Below are 17,220 nucleotides of genomic sequence, written 5' to 3' on the forward strand. Positions count from 1 at the left end.
GTATGCGATGTAAGCATACTGGGGGTTGGCGTGGAGGAGGTCGACCCTCTCGACCAGGGGGTCCGTTTTATGGGTCCTCACGTGTCTTCTCAGTAGGACCGGCCCTGGGGACGTCAGCCATGGCGGTAGCGATGTCCCTGATGTGGACTTCCTTGGGAAGACGAACATTTTCTCATGAGGGGTGGCGTTAGTGGCAGTGCAGAGCAGTGACCGAATAGAGTGGAGCGCATCGGGGAGCACATCCTGCCAGCGGGAGGTTGGAAGGCCCCTAGACTTTAAGGCTAGCAGGACGGCCTTCCAAACTGTCGCATTTTCTCTTTCCACCTGTCCGTTCCCCCGGGGGTTGTAACTGGTGGTCCTGCTTGTGGCAATACCCCTAGTTAGCAGGTACTGACGGAGTTCGTCGCTCATAAACGATGAGCCCCGGTCGCTATGGATATAGCTGGGGAAGCCGAACAGGGTGAAGAGGTTGTTCAGACATTTAATGACCGTGGCACTGGTCATGTCCGGGCAGGGGAAGGCGAACGGGAAACGGGAGTACTCATCAATAATATTGAGGAAGTACACATTGCGGTCGGAGGAGGGGAGAGGCCCTTTAAAATCAACGCTCAGGCGCTCGAAGGGGCGAGTGGCTTTTATCAGGTGGGCCCTGTCTGGTCTATAAAAGTGTGGTTTGCACTCAGCGCAGACTTGGCAGTTCCTGGTCATGGTCCTGACCTCCTCAATAGAGTAAGGCAGGTTGCGGGCCTTGATGAGGTGGAAGAACCTGGTGACCCCCGGGTGGCAGAGGTCATTGTGGAGGACCCGTAGTCTATCGATCTGCGCGCTGGCGCAGGTGCCACGCGATAGCGCATCCGGGGGTTCATTTAGCTTCCCGGGCCGGTACAAGATCTCGTAGTTGTAGGTGGAAAGTTCGATTCTCCACCTCAAGATCTTGTCATTTTTGATTTTGCCCCTCTGCCTGTTGTTAAACATAAAAGCAACTGAACGCTGGTCAGTGAGCAGGGTAAATCGTTTTCCGGCCAGGTAGTGCCTCCAATGACGCACAGCCTCCACAATCGCCTGGGCCTCCTTCTCAACAGCGGAGTGTCTGGTCTCCGGGCCTTGGAGGGTTCGTGAAAAGAAGGCCACGGGTCTCCCCGCCTGATTGAGGGTAGCGGCCAGGGCAAAGTCGGACGCGTCGCTTTCCACCTGGAAGGGGATGGATTCGTCCACTGCATGCATGGTGGCTTTGGCAATGTCCTCCTTGATACGGTGGAAGGCTAAGCGGGCCTCTGCCGTCAAGGGAAAAGAGGTGGACTTGATCAGCGGACGGGCCTTGTCCGCATAGTAGGGGACCCACTGGGCGTAATAGGAGAAAAACCCTAGGCACCTCTTCAGGGCCTTGAGGCAGTGGGGCAGTGGAAGTTCCATAAGGGGACGCATCCGGTCGGGGTCGGGGCCGATGACTCCGTGTTCCACAACACAGCCAAGGATGGCGAGGCGGTTTGTGCGGAATATGCACTTCTCCTTGTTATATGTCAGGTTTAGGAGTTGGGCGGTGCGGAGGAATTTTTCGAGGTTTGCGTCATGGTCCTGCAAGTCACGGCCGCAGATGGTCACATTGTCCAGATATGGGAAAGTGGCCTGCAACGCATTTTGATCTACTATCCGGTCCATCTCCCTTTGGAAGATGGAGACCCCATTGGTGACGCCAAAGGGAACCCTAAGGAAGTGATAGAGGCGGCCGTTTGCCTCAAAGGCAGTGTACTGGCGGTCCTCAGGGCGGATGGGGAGCTGGTGGTACGCTGATTTCAGGTCAATGGTCGAGAAGACGCGGTACTGCGCGATCTGGTTGACCATATCAGCTATACGGGGGAGTGGGTAGGCGTCCAGCAGGGTGTAGCGATTTATTGTCTGGCTGTAGTCGATGACCAGGCGCTGCTTCTCGCTGGTCTTAACGACCACAACCTGGGCTCGCCAGGGGCTGGTGCTGCCCTCAATAATCCCTTCTTTCAGGAGCCGCTCCACTTCGGTTTTAATGAAAACCCTGTCCCCGGCACTGTATCGCCTGCTCTTTGTGGCGATGGGCTTACAGTCGGGGGTGAGGTTAGCAAACAGTGGTGGGGGGGTGACTCTGAGTGTGGAGAGGTTGCACCTGGTGCGCGGTGGGCAATTTGGAAGCTGCTGGCTGCGGACTGTGAATGGGGGTAGGGGTCCACCGTACGCCATCGTAACACTTTTAAGGTGGCACTGAAAATCTAACCCCAGCAGGACGGCAGCGCAGAGGTCAGGCAGGACCAGAAGTTTAAAATGATCGTACACGGTCCCGTCTACTACGAGTGTCACCACGCAGTAGCCGCCGATGTCCGCCGACTGGGACTCGGAGGCCATAGAAATCCGCTGTTGCGCAGGCAGGACTGGGAGAGAGCAACGCCGCACCGTGTCGGGGTGGATGAAGCTCTCCGTGCTCCCAGAGTCAAAAAGGCAGATTGTATCGTGACCATTTACCTTCATGTCCATTGTGGAACTGGCCAGTTGGTGCGGTCTCGCTTGGTCCAGTGTAACGGATGCCAGCGTAGGGGTCGGTGTGTCGCTGCGGGTATCAGATGAGGCGGTGTCGGGGGCCTGCTGCGTCCCGGCTGTCGTCCAAGATGGCGGCGTCCATGATCCCCATGTGGCTGGAGGCGTCCAAAATGGCTGCTGTACCGGTGATTCGCACACGGCCGGGGAGGTCCAAAATGGCGGCCCGCATGGCCCACACGCGGCGCTGCTGGGGTTCGGGGTGGCTTTGGCCCTGCAGACGCTAGCGTAGTGTCCCTTCTTCCCGCAGCCCGAGCAGATCGCGTTTTTCGCCGGGCAGCGCGCTCTGGGGTGTTTTGCCTGGCCACAGAAGTAGCATTTCTGGCCTTGGGGCACTGCTGTCTGGCCTTGGGACACTGCTGCGGTAGTTGGGCCGTTGTTGGGGTGTGGCTGGGGTGGCACGGCGCTATGAGGCGGTCCTACCGTGTCCCAGGCTGTCATTCCCCGTGGCGTCCACGGTGCAGAGGAGTAGGCATCCATGCCCTGGTAGGCTGCATCCAACGATAGTGCGAGTTCAGAGGCCTTGTTGAGGTCGAGGTTACTCTGCTCCAACAGTCGCTGTCGTGTGTAATTGGATCTGTGGCCCGCTACAAAAGCGTCCCGGATAAGTTCCTCTGTGTACACGGCGGCCTTTACATCCTTACAACCACAGGCCCGGCCAAGCACAGACAGTGCCTGAAGGTATTCCACGGTCGATTCCCCAGGTTGTTGTTTACGACTCCCCAGGAGGTGCCTGGCGTACACTTCGTTCACTGGGCGCGTGTACTGGTCCTTGAGGAGCTTGATAGCATCCGCGTACGAGGTCGCGTCTTGGATGACCGAGTACACTCGGTGGTTCACTTTGGAGGTCAGGACATCCAGTTTGTCCTCGTCCGATTTGATTGCTTCGGAGGCGGTCAGGAATTTTTCGAAACACTTAAGCCAGTGAGTAAACTTGGTGGATGAGTCCGCCTCCCGATGATCTAAGTCCAGGCATGCTGGTGTGAGGATCTTCTCCATTATAAAAATGTTGTTAATAAAATTGATGCGCTATCAATTACTCATAAAAGACTGAGAGTTAGAAGAGTAACTAAAGGCTTTTATTAACAACAGAATGGAGGTCTGCCTCGAGTGGTCGACCGGTCCAGGATACCAAGGGCTGGGGAGCAGTCACCTTTATACTAGGACCTGTGGGAGGAGTCAGCCGAGGCATGTCCAGGCATGTACACAGTGGAATACAAACAGGACAAACAGGAATACAAACAGTGGTTTACCACAGCTAGATAAATTGTTAATTTTAGATTTGAGATTGCTAGCTTTTTGTTAGCCAAAGGTACTAAGGGATATGGGTCATAGGTGAGTATATGGAGTTAGCTCGCAGATCAGCCATGATCTCACTGAATGGCAGAACAGGCTCGAGGGGCTCAATGGCCTACTCCTGTTCCTATGTTCCTATGCTGTGTAAGCATGTTTGTGCATGGGCAGTATGCATCTGGTGCAAGCTACTCCCCTCGCAGCCCTTCTTTCATCCTCTTCTGTCATGTCAAAAAGAGAAGAACATTCAATGCAATATTCATTTGTCAATTTCTGTTGCTGCGAACAACTGTTTAAGGACGCACTCCATGAAAGAATTATGTGACTGGTCTTTAATGTCCACTAAATATGAGCAGGCGGAGGGCACGGCGTAAAAAAGAGAATTCATGCAAGGATTTATTATAATGCCTTTTACGTGAAGTTGACCATTAACTGTTAAGCTCTCATCCACTCTAAGGAAAGAAAGAAAGAACCTGCATATTTATAGCGCCTTTCACAACCTCGGGACATCCCAAAGCCCTTTGCGGGCAATTAAGTACTTTTTGAAGTGTAGTCACTGTTGTAAAGTAGGGCACTTCTGTGCAAGAATGATTAACATGGCAGTCAACCAGGAAAGTAATACTGCCCTTAGTCAGCAAATTTCTCCAATGTGCGACACCGCTTCGCCCATTTTGGGGAAATTCCACCACAAGGAGGTTTAGTAACTAATCACTACAATCCGAAGAATGCACACTCAGCCTCTCATGAGGGAGCTGTACCAGTTAGACACTCAATATCCCCTCAATAACAGTCTTCCGATCAACGACTTCTCATGTCTTTATAACATTTTTCCTTACAAACATACAATTACCATCAGTGCAATAGAAACACAGAGTAGTAAACAACACCATTGTTTTTATTAAGATTCAAATATCTGGTAATGTGACAGAACAATAATTGATGTGAACGAGATTACAAGCAGAGATTAATGCAAATGAAAATGTTTAATGATGTCAATGAAAGCAGAATTATCTTAATCAGATTCTGAAAGGCAGCAATTATTTGACTTAATGCAATTACTAATTAATGCCTGTTGAATCATTAGTTATACATAATCAGTACCACAACATATTTCTGCCATAACTTAAAATCAGAAAAAATAGGCACAACTTGCTCTTAGTCCATTACCCAGAACATTATTCCCTGCACTAGCCTCTCTTTCTGTTGGTGCTTCCATTTCCTCAGCCTATTGCAGGCTCTCTTTAATCATCTCCTCTGTCTTGCTTTCTTGGCCTGTTACACCTCCCGTTTTTGCAGAACAGACCAACAGATTGTTTATCAATCTGTTGTCAATCGGTTAATCTCAGTAAAATAACATTTTGGTATTAGCAATTAACTACAGTAGCTAAACAATGAAACATAGCAGTGGTATATAATAATCTAGGCTTTCTGTTACCTATGTGTTATCTTTTGCTCAGCTTCACGATGAAATAAGTCCTAATCATTCGAATGGTTTTTCCCCACCTAGGTTATCTATCTTCTATCTTTATGTTTCTTGTTCAACCCACTATCCACCCTCTTTGATTTGGTCCCTTTTATAATTTCTACTGTTTTACTTCACATTTTCCCCTGATTTTCCACCTCAAAGGTTCTTGCCTACACACATCCTCCTTCAGTTCAGTTGGTGACTCACAGACTTCTCCGCACTTCAGTGATGCACAGGGATACGAGCCTACAGGAGAAATGTTCGCTGCAGAGCAAGGTGCAACTGCACCAATTTTTCTTGTTCCCTCTCCCACGCCACAATATTTCAGTGTGCAACTTGAACCGTCAATAAGTGCGTAAATGCTGAGTTTAATTTCTCGTTGAAATGTCCCCAGACGTTTGGCTGAAGACTCCGATTAAATGCCCAGCAAAGTATATCACTGAACCATAAGAGAAAGTCCCACTGTCAATCCTTGGTATGGGCTGAGTCCGCCAGACTCAGCCAGGTTGTTGGTGAGGGCCCTCCAGTTGGCTGAGTGTCCTGGCGCATTGAGGGTTGGGGAAAATCGTCCAGCGATCAGTGTCCGCTGATCCCTGCTGGGAAGTGTGGATGACAGATGAGAATGGGACTGGGCCCAGCTCTGATCCGTCCGCCCACCATGGTTGAATAGGCTGATGAGTGAACAAACTGCATTAGGGTGAGGATATCACTAGAGATATAGTTGAATCTTTTGCAGCTTAAGTGACTGCCTCAGGAGAGAAAGGGTGGAAGGAAAGGGCACGGAGACAAATCATTGTTTGACTGAGCCTTACTTTTTCTGAATTATGGGTGAGTCTGAGTGACTGGTGTCTTTTCCTCTGGTAGAACATTACTGTTTTTGAATTATGCAATTTCTGAAGTCCAAGCTGAAATAAGCAGTGGGGAATATGGAGGAGATGTTGTAATAACCATGATTCAATTGAAGTAGAAATTGATCTTTCCAAATTAAACTGTCCCAGAAAGGATGAACTAAACTGCTGCAAAAAGAATAAATATCCAACATTTTTCAGGCTGGTTGCTGTATGTCACCCTATAAGGATCAATATTTTTTGATTAGTTATAAGCACACACATTATCCAGTTGCTAGAGGACAATCAAGATGTCTATTTTTCAATGGTTAAAAACATTTTTTTACATAACAACCTTAGCAAGGACTCTGCACCATATTCCCTCGTTCGTTTCTTTGTGGAATTCAGGAAGCCTTAACAAAAGCCTAAAAACCCCAAAACAAAAATCCATATTGGCTTCTGGATCTCAGCCAGGACATTTTAGGAAAATAACGAGTGCAAGACAGGCACAGACACTGAAGGGGGGCAAAATAATGATGTCCAACCCAATCCAGGCCAACCCAATCCAGGCCAACCCAATCCAGAACACAAAAGCAAAATACTGCGGATGCTGGAAATCTGAAATAAAAACAGAAAATGCTGGAAATACTCAGCAGGTCAGGCAGTATCTGTGGAGAGAGAAACAGAGTTAACGTTTCAGGTCAACGACCCTTTGTCAGAACTGGAAAAAGTTAGAGATGTAACAGGTTTTTAAGCAAGTGTAGGGGCAAGGAAAGGGGGAGGGGAGGAAATAATAAAAGGGAAGGTCTGTGACAGGATGGAAGGCAGGAGAAATTAAGAGACAAAAGGGATGATGGTGCAAGGCAAAAGGAGATGGTAATGGGACAAGTTAAGAAACAAAAGATGACTCTCGATGAAGTGTAAATGGCAATGGCAGAATCACAACAGCTGCCATGTGAGAGAAAAAAAAGAAAATAATTGGGGCCGAGGTTATGGTCTGAAATTGTTGAACTCGATGTTGAGTCCAGGAGGCTGTAAAGTGCCTAATCGAAAGATGAGGTGCTGTTCTTCGAGCTTATGTTGAGCTTCATTGGAACAGTGTAAGAGGCCGAGAACAGAGAGATCAGAGTGGGAGTGGAGCGGAGAATTAAAGTGACAGGCGACCGGAAGCCCGGGGTCACGCTTACGGACTGAACGGAGGTGTTTCGCAAAGCGGTCACCCAATCTGCATTTGGTCTCCCCAATGTAGAGGAGACCGCATCGGGAGCAGCAATACAGTATACTGAATTGCAAGAAGTACAAGTAAATTGCTGTTTCACCTGGAAGGAGTGTTTGGGGCCCTGGACAGTAGGAAGGGTGGAGGTAAAAGGGCATGTGTTGTATGTCCTGCACTTGCACAGGAAGGTGCCTTGGGAAGGGGAAGGCATGTTGGGGGTGATAGACGAGTGGACCAGGGTGTCGCGGAGGGAGCGGTCCCTTCAGAATGCTGAAAGGAGAGGGGAGGGGAAGATGTGTTTGGTGGTGGGATCACACTGGAGGTAGCGGAAATGGCGTAGGATGATCCATTGAATGTGGAGGCTGGTGGGATGAAAGGTGAGGACAAGGGGAACCCTATCGTGGTTCCGGGAGGGAGGGGAAGAGGTGAGAGCAGAAGTGCGAGAAATAGAACGGACATGGTCAAGGGCCATGTCAACCACGGTAGAGGGGAATCCTTGGTTGAGGAAAAAGGAAGAAATATCGGAAGTAGTAGTATGGAAGGTGGCATCGTCAGAGCAGATGTGGAGGAGATGGAGTAACTGGAAGAATGGAATAGAGTCCTTACGAAGCGGGGTGGGAGAAAGTGTAGTCCAGGTAGCTGTGGGAGTCAGTGGGCTTATAGTGAATGTTTGTCAATAGTTTATCCCCAGAAATGGAGACAGGGAAGTTGAGGAAGGGAAGGGAAGAGTCGGAGATGGACCATGTGAAGGTGAGGGAAGGGTGAAAATTGGAAGCAAAGTGAATGAAATTTTCTAGTTCAGGGCGAGAGCAGGAAACTGCATTGATACAGTCATCAATGTACTGGAAAAAGAGGTGAGGGAGGGGATCTGACTAGGACTGGAACAAAGAATGTTCCACATATCCCACGAAAAGGCAGGCATAGCTAGGACCCATGCGGATTCCCATAGCAACACCTTTAATTTGGAAGGAGTGGAGTCAAAGGAGAAGTTGTTCAATGTGAGAACACGTTCAACTAGGCAGAGGAGGGTGGTGGTGGATGGGGACTGGTTTGGTCTCTGTTCAAGGAAGAAGCAGAGTGCCCTCAGGCCGTCCTGGTGGGGGGGCGGAGGTGTAGAGGGATTGGACGTCCATAGTGAAAAGGAGACGGTTGTGGCCAGGAAACTGTTAAAGTGGCGGAGGGCGTCGGAAGAGTCGCGGATGTAGGTGGGAAGAGACTGAACAAGGGTTGAAATAGGAAGACATAAGTTCCATGGGGCAAAAACAGGCTGAAACAATGTGTCTACCAGGGCAGTCCTGTTTGTGGATCTTGGGAAGGAGGTAGAAGTGGGCTGTGCGGGGTTGGGGAACTATGAGTTTGGCGGCTTTGGGGGGAAGATCTCCAGAGGAGATGAGGTCAGTGACAGTCTTGGAAACGATGGCTTGATGTTTGGTAGTGGGGTCATGGTTCAGGGGGAGGTAGGAGGAGGTGTCGGAGAGTTGGCGTTCAGCCTCCGCTAGGTAGAGGTTGGTTCACCAAACAACAACAGCACCACCCTTGTCAGCAGGTTTAATGACAATGTTGGGGTTGGATCTGAGAGAATGGAGTGCTGCAAGTTCAGAGGGAGGTAGGTTGGAATGGGTAAGGGGAACAGAGAAATTGAGACGGCCGATGTCACGCCGGCAGTTAGCAATGAAAAGATCTAGCGAGGGTAAGAGGCCAGAGGGAGGGGTCCAGGTAGAACGAGAATTCTGAAAGCGGGAGAAAGGGTCAGCTGTGCAGGGGGAAGACCCCTGGCCAAAGAAGTGGGCATGGAGATGAAGGTGACAGAAAAAGAGCTCAGCGTCGTGCCGAGCTCAAAATTCATTGAGGTGGGGGCGTAGGGGGGTGAAGCTCAGGCCTTTGCTGAGGACTGATCATTCGGGGTCAGAGAGGGGAAGGTCAGAGGGGATAGTGAAAACACGGCAGGGGGTGAGATTGGGAGAAGGGATGGGGTCAGGGGAAAGTGAAGGGGAAGAAGGTTCCGGAGGGGCGTGGGTGTCCAAGAGTTGTTGAAGCTTACGATCCTTGACACCTGAAAGGAAGAAAAAAAGTTTTTTGTTAAAGTGCCGGATGAAATGGAACTGCGGACCAGGACAGCTTTGAGATAGAGTGAGTCAGTGCTGCTGAAGAGAGAGGTCAAGAGTGTTCATGTGGTGACGCATGGCATTGAGCATGGACCTCAGGATATGGTGAGAGCAGTGGTTCAAGGAACGCTGAATATCTCATTGATATCTGTAATCCTGGGTGGATTGAAAACATGAAGGGTGGAATTTCAGTTGGAATCCATGTGGAATAAATCAGAATCGGAGAAAGTTGCTGAGGAAAGAGATGTGGCTGTGGAAGTGAGTTTTGGTAGATACCTGATCAAACACGAGAAGGAAAATAGAAAGCAATGAAGATGAACAAGGTAAAAGAGACAAGCTGAAATCCCGTCGGAGAGAAGAGCAAAACTTCTTCAAGGTGGATATTCCTAGAAGAGAAGTAGCGGTGAATTAAACAATAATACAAAAGCAAAATACTGCGGATGCTGGAAATCTGAAATAAAAACAGAAATGCTGGAAATACTCAGCAGGTCAGGCAGCATCTGTGGAGAGAGAAACAGAGTTAACGTTTCAGGTCAATGACCCTTCGTCAGAATTGGAAAAAGTTAGAGATGTAACAGGTTTTTAATCAAGTGCAGGGGCAGGGAGAGGGGAGGAATGAACAAAAGGGAAGGTCTGTGATAGGATACATAGATACATAGATACATAGAAGATAGGAGCAGGAGTAGGCCATTCGGCCCTTCGTGCCTGCTCCGCCATTCGATGAGATCATGGCTGATCCTTTAATTCAGTATCCCGTCCCCGCCTTCTCTCCGTAACCCTTAACCCCTTTTGCCCGTAGAAATATATCTAATTCCCTCTTAAATATATTTAATGAGCTGGCGCACACTGCCCTCTGTGGCAATGAGTTCCACAGGTTCACCACTCTCTGAGTGAAGAAATTCCCCCTCATCTCTGTCCTAAATGGTTTAGCCCTTATCCTTAAATTATGTCCTCTAGTTCTGTTCTCACCCGCCAAGGGAAACATTCCTTCTGCATCCAGTCTGTCTAGACCTGTCAGAATTTTATACACTTCTATGAGGTCCCCTCTCAATCTTCTAAACTCCAGTGTGTACATCCCTAAACTACATAGTCTCTCCTCATAGGTCATTCCCGCCATTCCTGGTATCAGCCTGGTGAATCGCCGCTGCACCCCCTCCATGGCAAGAACATCCTTCCTCAGATGAGGCGACCAAAACTGTACACAGTACTCGAGGTGTGGTCTCACCAGTGCCCTGTACAGCTGCAGCAAGGTATCCCTGTTCCTGTATTCTAACCCTTTTGCTATGAAGGCCAGCATACCGTTTGCCTTCTTGACCGCCTGTTGCACCTGCATGCTCGCCTTCAGTGACTGGTGTACAAGAACACCCAGGTCTCTCTGTACTTCCCCCTCTCCCAATCTATTGCCATTTAAATAATAATTTGCCCTCCCGTTCCTGCACCCAAGGTGGATAACTTCGCACTTGTCCACATTATAGTGCATCTGCCATTTATCCGCCCAATCGCCCAGTCTGTCCAAATCGCTCTGGAGCTTCCTGGTCTCTTCCTCTGAGCCCACCCCCCCTCCTAGTTTAGTGTCGTCTGCAAATTTGGAAATGCTGCATCCGACTCCCTGATCCAGGTCATTAATGTAAATTGTGAACAGCTGGGGGCCCAGGACAGATCCCTGTGGTACCCCACTTGTTACTGCCTGCCATTCAGAAAATGAGCTGTTTATTCCAACTCTCTGTTTTCTATCTGACAGCCAGTTCCCTATCCACGCCAAAACTTTCCCCTTTATCCCATGAGCCTCAATTTTCCATGCTAATCTTTTATGTGGGACCTTATCGAAGGCCTTTTGGAAGTCCAGGTACACCACATCTACTGGCTCTCCCCCATCTATTCTACCAGTTACTCCCTCAAAAAATTCCAATAGATTAGTCAAGCACGATTTACCCTTTGTAAATCCATGTTGACTCTGTCCTATCCTGTCCCCATTTGCTAAGTGCTCCGCTATTTCATCCTTAATGATGGACTCCAGCATTTTGCCCACAACTGATGTAAGGCTTACAGGTCTGTAATTACCTGCTTTTTCCCTACCCCCCTTTTTGAATAGTGGGGTAACGTTAGCTACCCTCCAATCCATCGGCACTGTTCCCGAGTCTAATGAATTCTGAAAAATCATCCTTAGTGCATCCGCTATCTCTAGGGCCACCTCCTTCAGTACCCTAGGATGCATGTCATCAGGCCCTGGGGATTTGTCCACCTTCAATCCCTTTAGCTTCCTTAACACCATATCCTTAGAGATATTGATTTGCGTCAGTTCCTCCTTTGCCAATGTCCCTATTTTTCCCGATATCCCAGGGAGGTTTTTTGTGTCTTCCTTCGTAAAGACTGACCCAAAGTATGCATTTAGTTGATCTGCCATTTCCTTATTTCCCATTATATATTCCCCCGTATCTGACTGCAATGGACCAACTTTGGTTTTCACCAGTCTTTTCCTTTTGATATACTTATAAAAGCTTTTGGAGTTAGTTTTTATATTTTCCGCCAGCTTGTTTTCGTAAGCTATTTTGCCCCTCTTGATTATGCCCTTTGCCCTCCTTTGCTCTATCTTAAACTGTTCCCAATCTTCCGCTCTGGCGCTTTTTTTGGCTATTTTATACGCCCTATCTTTGGATTTTATGCTGTCTCTAATTTCCCCTGTTATCCACGGTTGAGTCACCTTTTTAGATTTCCTTTTATGCCAGATTGGTATAAACAATTTTTGCAATTTTGTCATTCTATCTTTAAATGTTTGCCATTGTTTATCTACCTCCAGTCCTCCCAGGAACGTTGTCCAATCAGACCTACTCAGTTCCCGTCTCATGGCATCATAATTCCCCTTGTTTAAATTCAGGACCTTAGTCTCTGAGTCAATTTCTTCGCTCTCCATTTCGAGTGAGAAATCGATCATGTTATGATCGCTCTGACCCAAGGGTCCCCGTACAACAAGATTACTGATTAGTCCCTTCTCATTGCACAGTACCCAGTCCAATATAGCCTGTTCCCGAGTTGGTTCCTCGACATATTGATCCAGATAACCATCCCTCAAACACTCAAGGAATTCCTCCTCCTCATTATTTTTACTGATTAGGCTAGTCCAATCTATATGTAAGTTAAAGTCACCTATGATGACAGCTGTGCTCTTATTGCACGCTTCTCTAATTTCCCTCGTGATGCCCTCCCTAACCTCTATTTTACTATTTGGAGGCCTATATACCACTCCTATTAATGTTTTTCGCCCCTCGCTATTTCTTAGCTCCACCCATATAGATTCTGTATTAACTGAGTTAATATCCTTCCTTTCAATTGCATTTATCCCCTCTTTTACTAGCAATGCTACCCCTCCTCCCTTTCTTTTTTGTCGATCCTTCCTAAATACTGAATACCCCTGTATGTTAAGCTCCCAGCCCTGCTCACCCTGCAACCATGTTTCCGTAATCCCAATTAGGTCATAATTATTAACCTCTATTTCCACAGCTAATTCATCTACCTTGTTCCTGATGCTTCTCGCATTAAGGTATAAAACCCTCAGGCTTTTTTTATGCTCACATTTTTTATGAATTAGTTTGGCCCTTTGTTTTTTGTTCCTCACCCTTTTATCATTTATTTCTGTCTGCCTTTCACTTTCCTCTATTTCACTACATAGGTTTCTAGCCCCCTGCCATACTAGTTTAAATGCTCCCGAACTGCTTTATCAAAAATTACCCCGAGAACATCAGTTCCATCTCTGCACAGGTGTAGACCGTCCCTTTTGTATAGGTCACACCTACCACAAAACTGGTTCCAATGCCTCAAAAATTTAAAACCCTCCCTCTTACACCACTGCTCAAGCCACGTATTTAGCCTAACTATCCTGTTCTCTGTACTCTTACTAGCACGTGGCACTGGTAGTAATCCAGAGATTACTACCTTCGAGGTCCTACTTTTTAGCTTGGCTCCTAACTCCCGAAATTCTACTTGTAGGACCTCTTCCCTTTTTTTAGCTACGTCGTTGGTACCAACATGTATCACGACAACTGGCTGTTCCCCCTCCCCCTCCAGAATGTTCTGCACCCGCGCCGAGACATCCTTGACCCTTGCACCAGGGAGGCAACATACCATCCTGGAGTCTCGGTCGCGACCACAGAAACCCCTATCTATTCCCCTTACAATCGAATCCCCTATTACTATAGCCCTGCCACTCTTTTTCCCTCCCTTCTTTGCAACAGAGCCAGTCATGGTGCCATGAGCCTGGCTGCTGGTGCCTTCCCCCGATGTGTCACCCCCCCCGACAACAGTACCTAAGGCGGTGAACCTGTTGCTAAGGGAGACAACCCCAGGGGATTTCTGCACTACCTTCCTGCCCTTGCTCTGCCTTTTGGTCACCCATGTACTGTCTACGCTGGCCTTAACCTGCGGTGTGACCAACTCACTAAATGTGCTATCCACACCCCTCTCAGAATCGTGGATGCTCCAAAGTGAGTCTATCTGCAGCTCAAGGGCCGTCATGCGGTCCCACATGAGCTGCAGCTGGACACACTTCCTGCACACATAGTCGTCAGGGACACAGGAAGCGTCCCTGATTTCCCACATGTTACAGGAGGAGCATGACACAGGTCCGAGCTCTACTGCCATGACTTAACCCTTATATTACTTTTAATTTTCTAGTTTTAGTTTATTTATCGACTTTTGTTTTCCCGAAGCTTACTTAGACCAATGTATACTGTACTCCTCTTATTCCTTTTTAAACTAACTAGTTTTGGTTTTACTTCCTAGGAAGGTTTGAGGAAAGTACTTACCAGTTAGTCTTACCTCCCTGGTCTTTCGCTGACTTCCCGGTCTTGTGTCCCCTTGGTCCTACGCCGACTTCCCGCTCCTCCCGGTTCCTGCCCTGCTGAAAAGAAACTGAGACCAAAAAATTTGTGACCTCTGTTTTTAGACAGCTGCTAAAAGACTACTAGGTTAGAGGAGGGGGGCGGTGGGGTCGGGTTTAAGCCACCACCCTCCTTAAATACCTTTCACCTGGGTGCTTCCCACCAGGTCCGCTTCTGAAAAAAAGCTCAAGAGCTGGACTTCCGCCTCAGCTGTTTTTTAAATGGCCCCGAGTCTCGCCGACTGCTGCCTCTCCGCTGCTGCTCTCTCCCGACTGGTCTCGGGCCTCGCTGGTCGCCGGGTTTCCTGCCGAGCTCCTCCTCGCTGCTCCCGCTGGTCCCGACTGGTCTCGGGCCTCGCCTCTCTCCGGTTTTTATACCGGTCTCACACTGCTCCCGACTGGTCTCGGGCCTCGCTGGTCGCCGGGTTTCCTGCCGAGCTCCTCCTCGCTGCTCCCGCTGGTCCCGACTGGTCTCGGGCCTCGCCTCTCTCCGGTTTTTATACCGGTCTCACACTGCTCCCGACTGGTCTCGGGCCTCGCTGGTCGCCGGGTTTCCTGCCGAGCTCCTCCTCGCTGCTCCCGCTGGTCCCGACTGGTCTCGGGCCTCGCCTCTCTCCGGTTTTTATACCGGTCTCACACTGCTCCCGACTGGTCTCGGGCCTCGCTGGTCGCCGGGTTTCCTGCCGAGCTCCTCCTCGCTGCTCCCGCTGGTCCCGACTGGTCTCGGGCCTCGCCTCTCTCCGGTTTTTATACCGGTCTCACACTGCTCCCGACTGGTCTCGGGCCTCGCTGGTCGCCGGGTTTCCTGCCGAGCTCCTCCTCGCTGCTCCCGCTGGTCCCGACTGGTCTCGGGCCTCGCCTCTCTCCGGTTTTTATACCGGTCTCACACTGCTCCCGACTGGTCTCGGGCCTCGCTGGTCGCCGGGTTTCCTGCCGAGCTCCTCCTCGCTGCTCCCGCTGGTCCCGACTGGTCTCGGGCCTCGCCTCTCTCCGGTTTTTATACCGGTCTCACACTGCTCCCGACTGGTCTCGGGCCTCGCTGGTCGCCGGGTTTCCTGCCGAGCTCCTCCTCGCTGCTCCCGCTGGTCCCGACTGGTCTCGGGCCTCGCCTCTCTCCGGTTTTTATACCGGTCTCACACTGCTCCCGACTGGTCTCGGGCCTCGCTGGTCGCCGGGTTTCCTGCCGAGCTCCTCCTCGCTGCTCCCGCTGGTCCCGACTGGAAGGCAGGAGAGATTAAAAGGCTAAAGGAATGTGGGTGAAAGGAGATGGTAATCACAGAATCACAGAAACCCCACAGTGCAGATAGAGGCCATTTCGGCCCATCGAGCCTGCACCGACACATATCCCACCCGATCCCCATAACTCCTACACCAACACATATCCCACCCTATCCCCGTAACCCCACGTATTTAATCCCCCTAACACTAAGGGTCAATTTATCATAGCCAATCAACCTACCCTGCACATCTTTGGACTGTGGGAGGAAACCGGAGCACCCGGAGTAAACCCACGCAAACACGGGGAGAATGTGCAAACTCCACACAGACAGTCGCCCGAGGCCGGATTCGAACCCAGGTCCCTGGCGCTGTGAGGCAACAGTGCTAACCACTATGCCACCGTGCTGCCCATGGGACAAGTTAAGAAACAAAAGATGACAAAACATTGTTTGGGTGAGTCTGAGTGACTGGTGTCTTTTCCTCTGGCAGAGCATTACTGTTTTTGAATTATGCAATTTCTGAAGTCCAAGCTGAAATAAGCAGTGGGGAATATGGAGGAGATGTTTTAATAACCATGATTCAATTGAAGTAGAAATTGATCTTTCCAAATTAAACTGTCCCAGAAAGGATGAACTAAACTGCTGCGAAAAGAATAAATATCCAACATTTTTCAGGCTGGTTGCTGTATGTCACCCTATAAGGATCAATATTTTTTGATTAGTTATAAGCACACACATTATCCAATTGCTAGAAGACAATCAAGATGTCTATTTTTAAAAACATTTTTTACATAACAACCTTAGCAAGGACTCTGCACCATATTCCCTCGTTCGTTCCTTTTTGGAATTCAGGAAACCTTAAAAAAAAACTAAAAGCCCCAAAACAAAAACCCATATTGGCTTCTGGATCTCAGCCAGGACATTTTAGGAAAATAATGAGTGAAAGACAGGCACAGACACTGAAGGGGGTAAAATAATGATGTCCAACCCAATCTAGCCCAGTCCAATCCAGGCCACCCCTGTCACACCTTCCTCCTGCTGTCTCTTTATTGTTGGTGTTGGCTTTGTTTCTGGACCTTTACATTTGCTTATCCTAATTGGTTGGTTATCACTAGTAGTTGAAAATGCACCAAAGCAATAGGCAAGCAGATTTGCCACCAGTGGTAACCAGCCTGTTGAGAAGTAAATGAGTTGCTTAGACCTGAATCTCAAGAATACATTCAGCTTGTCAAGGGAAAAAAAACATTTTGATTGATAAAATTTGATGAAATTTGTATTACAGTAAATGTTTGTCCAGTGATGTAAGTCAAGTCTAAATGGCTAAAAACTGATATCAATTCTCAGGTCAGATGTCCTCCTGGTAGGTCTTCTTCTGGGCCTGTCGAAAACCACCATCCACTGGTTCAGGATGTGCAGCAGCGATGGAGGGGGCCACTCCAACTGTTTGTCGCTCTTCCAAGGCCTTGTGTGTGACCCAGTGAACGTTGGAGCTAGATCATATGGTGTGTACTGGTTCACCGGAAGCCTTCTGAAACCATGGGAGGGTGGGGGGAACCGCTGACTGTCTCATGACACTGAAAACAGATCCAGTTTTACTTTGACTGGGCCACTGGTATTAGAAAGAAAAAAACGGAGAGATTTGCATTTACATAGCGCCTTTCA

Source organism: Somniosus microcephalus, chromosome 3 (assembly GCF_052327205.1).
Source record: "Somniosus microcephalus isolate GS21.2 chromosome 3, FLI_Smic_1.0, whole genome shotgun sequence".
Lineage (NCBI taxonomy): Eukaryota > Metazoa > Chordata > Chondrichthyes > Squaliformes > Somniosidae > Somniosus > Somniosus microcephalus.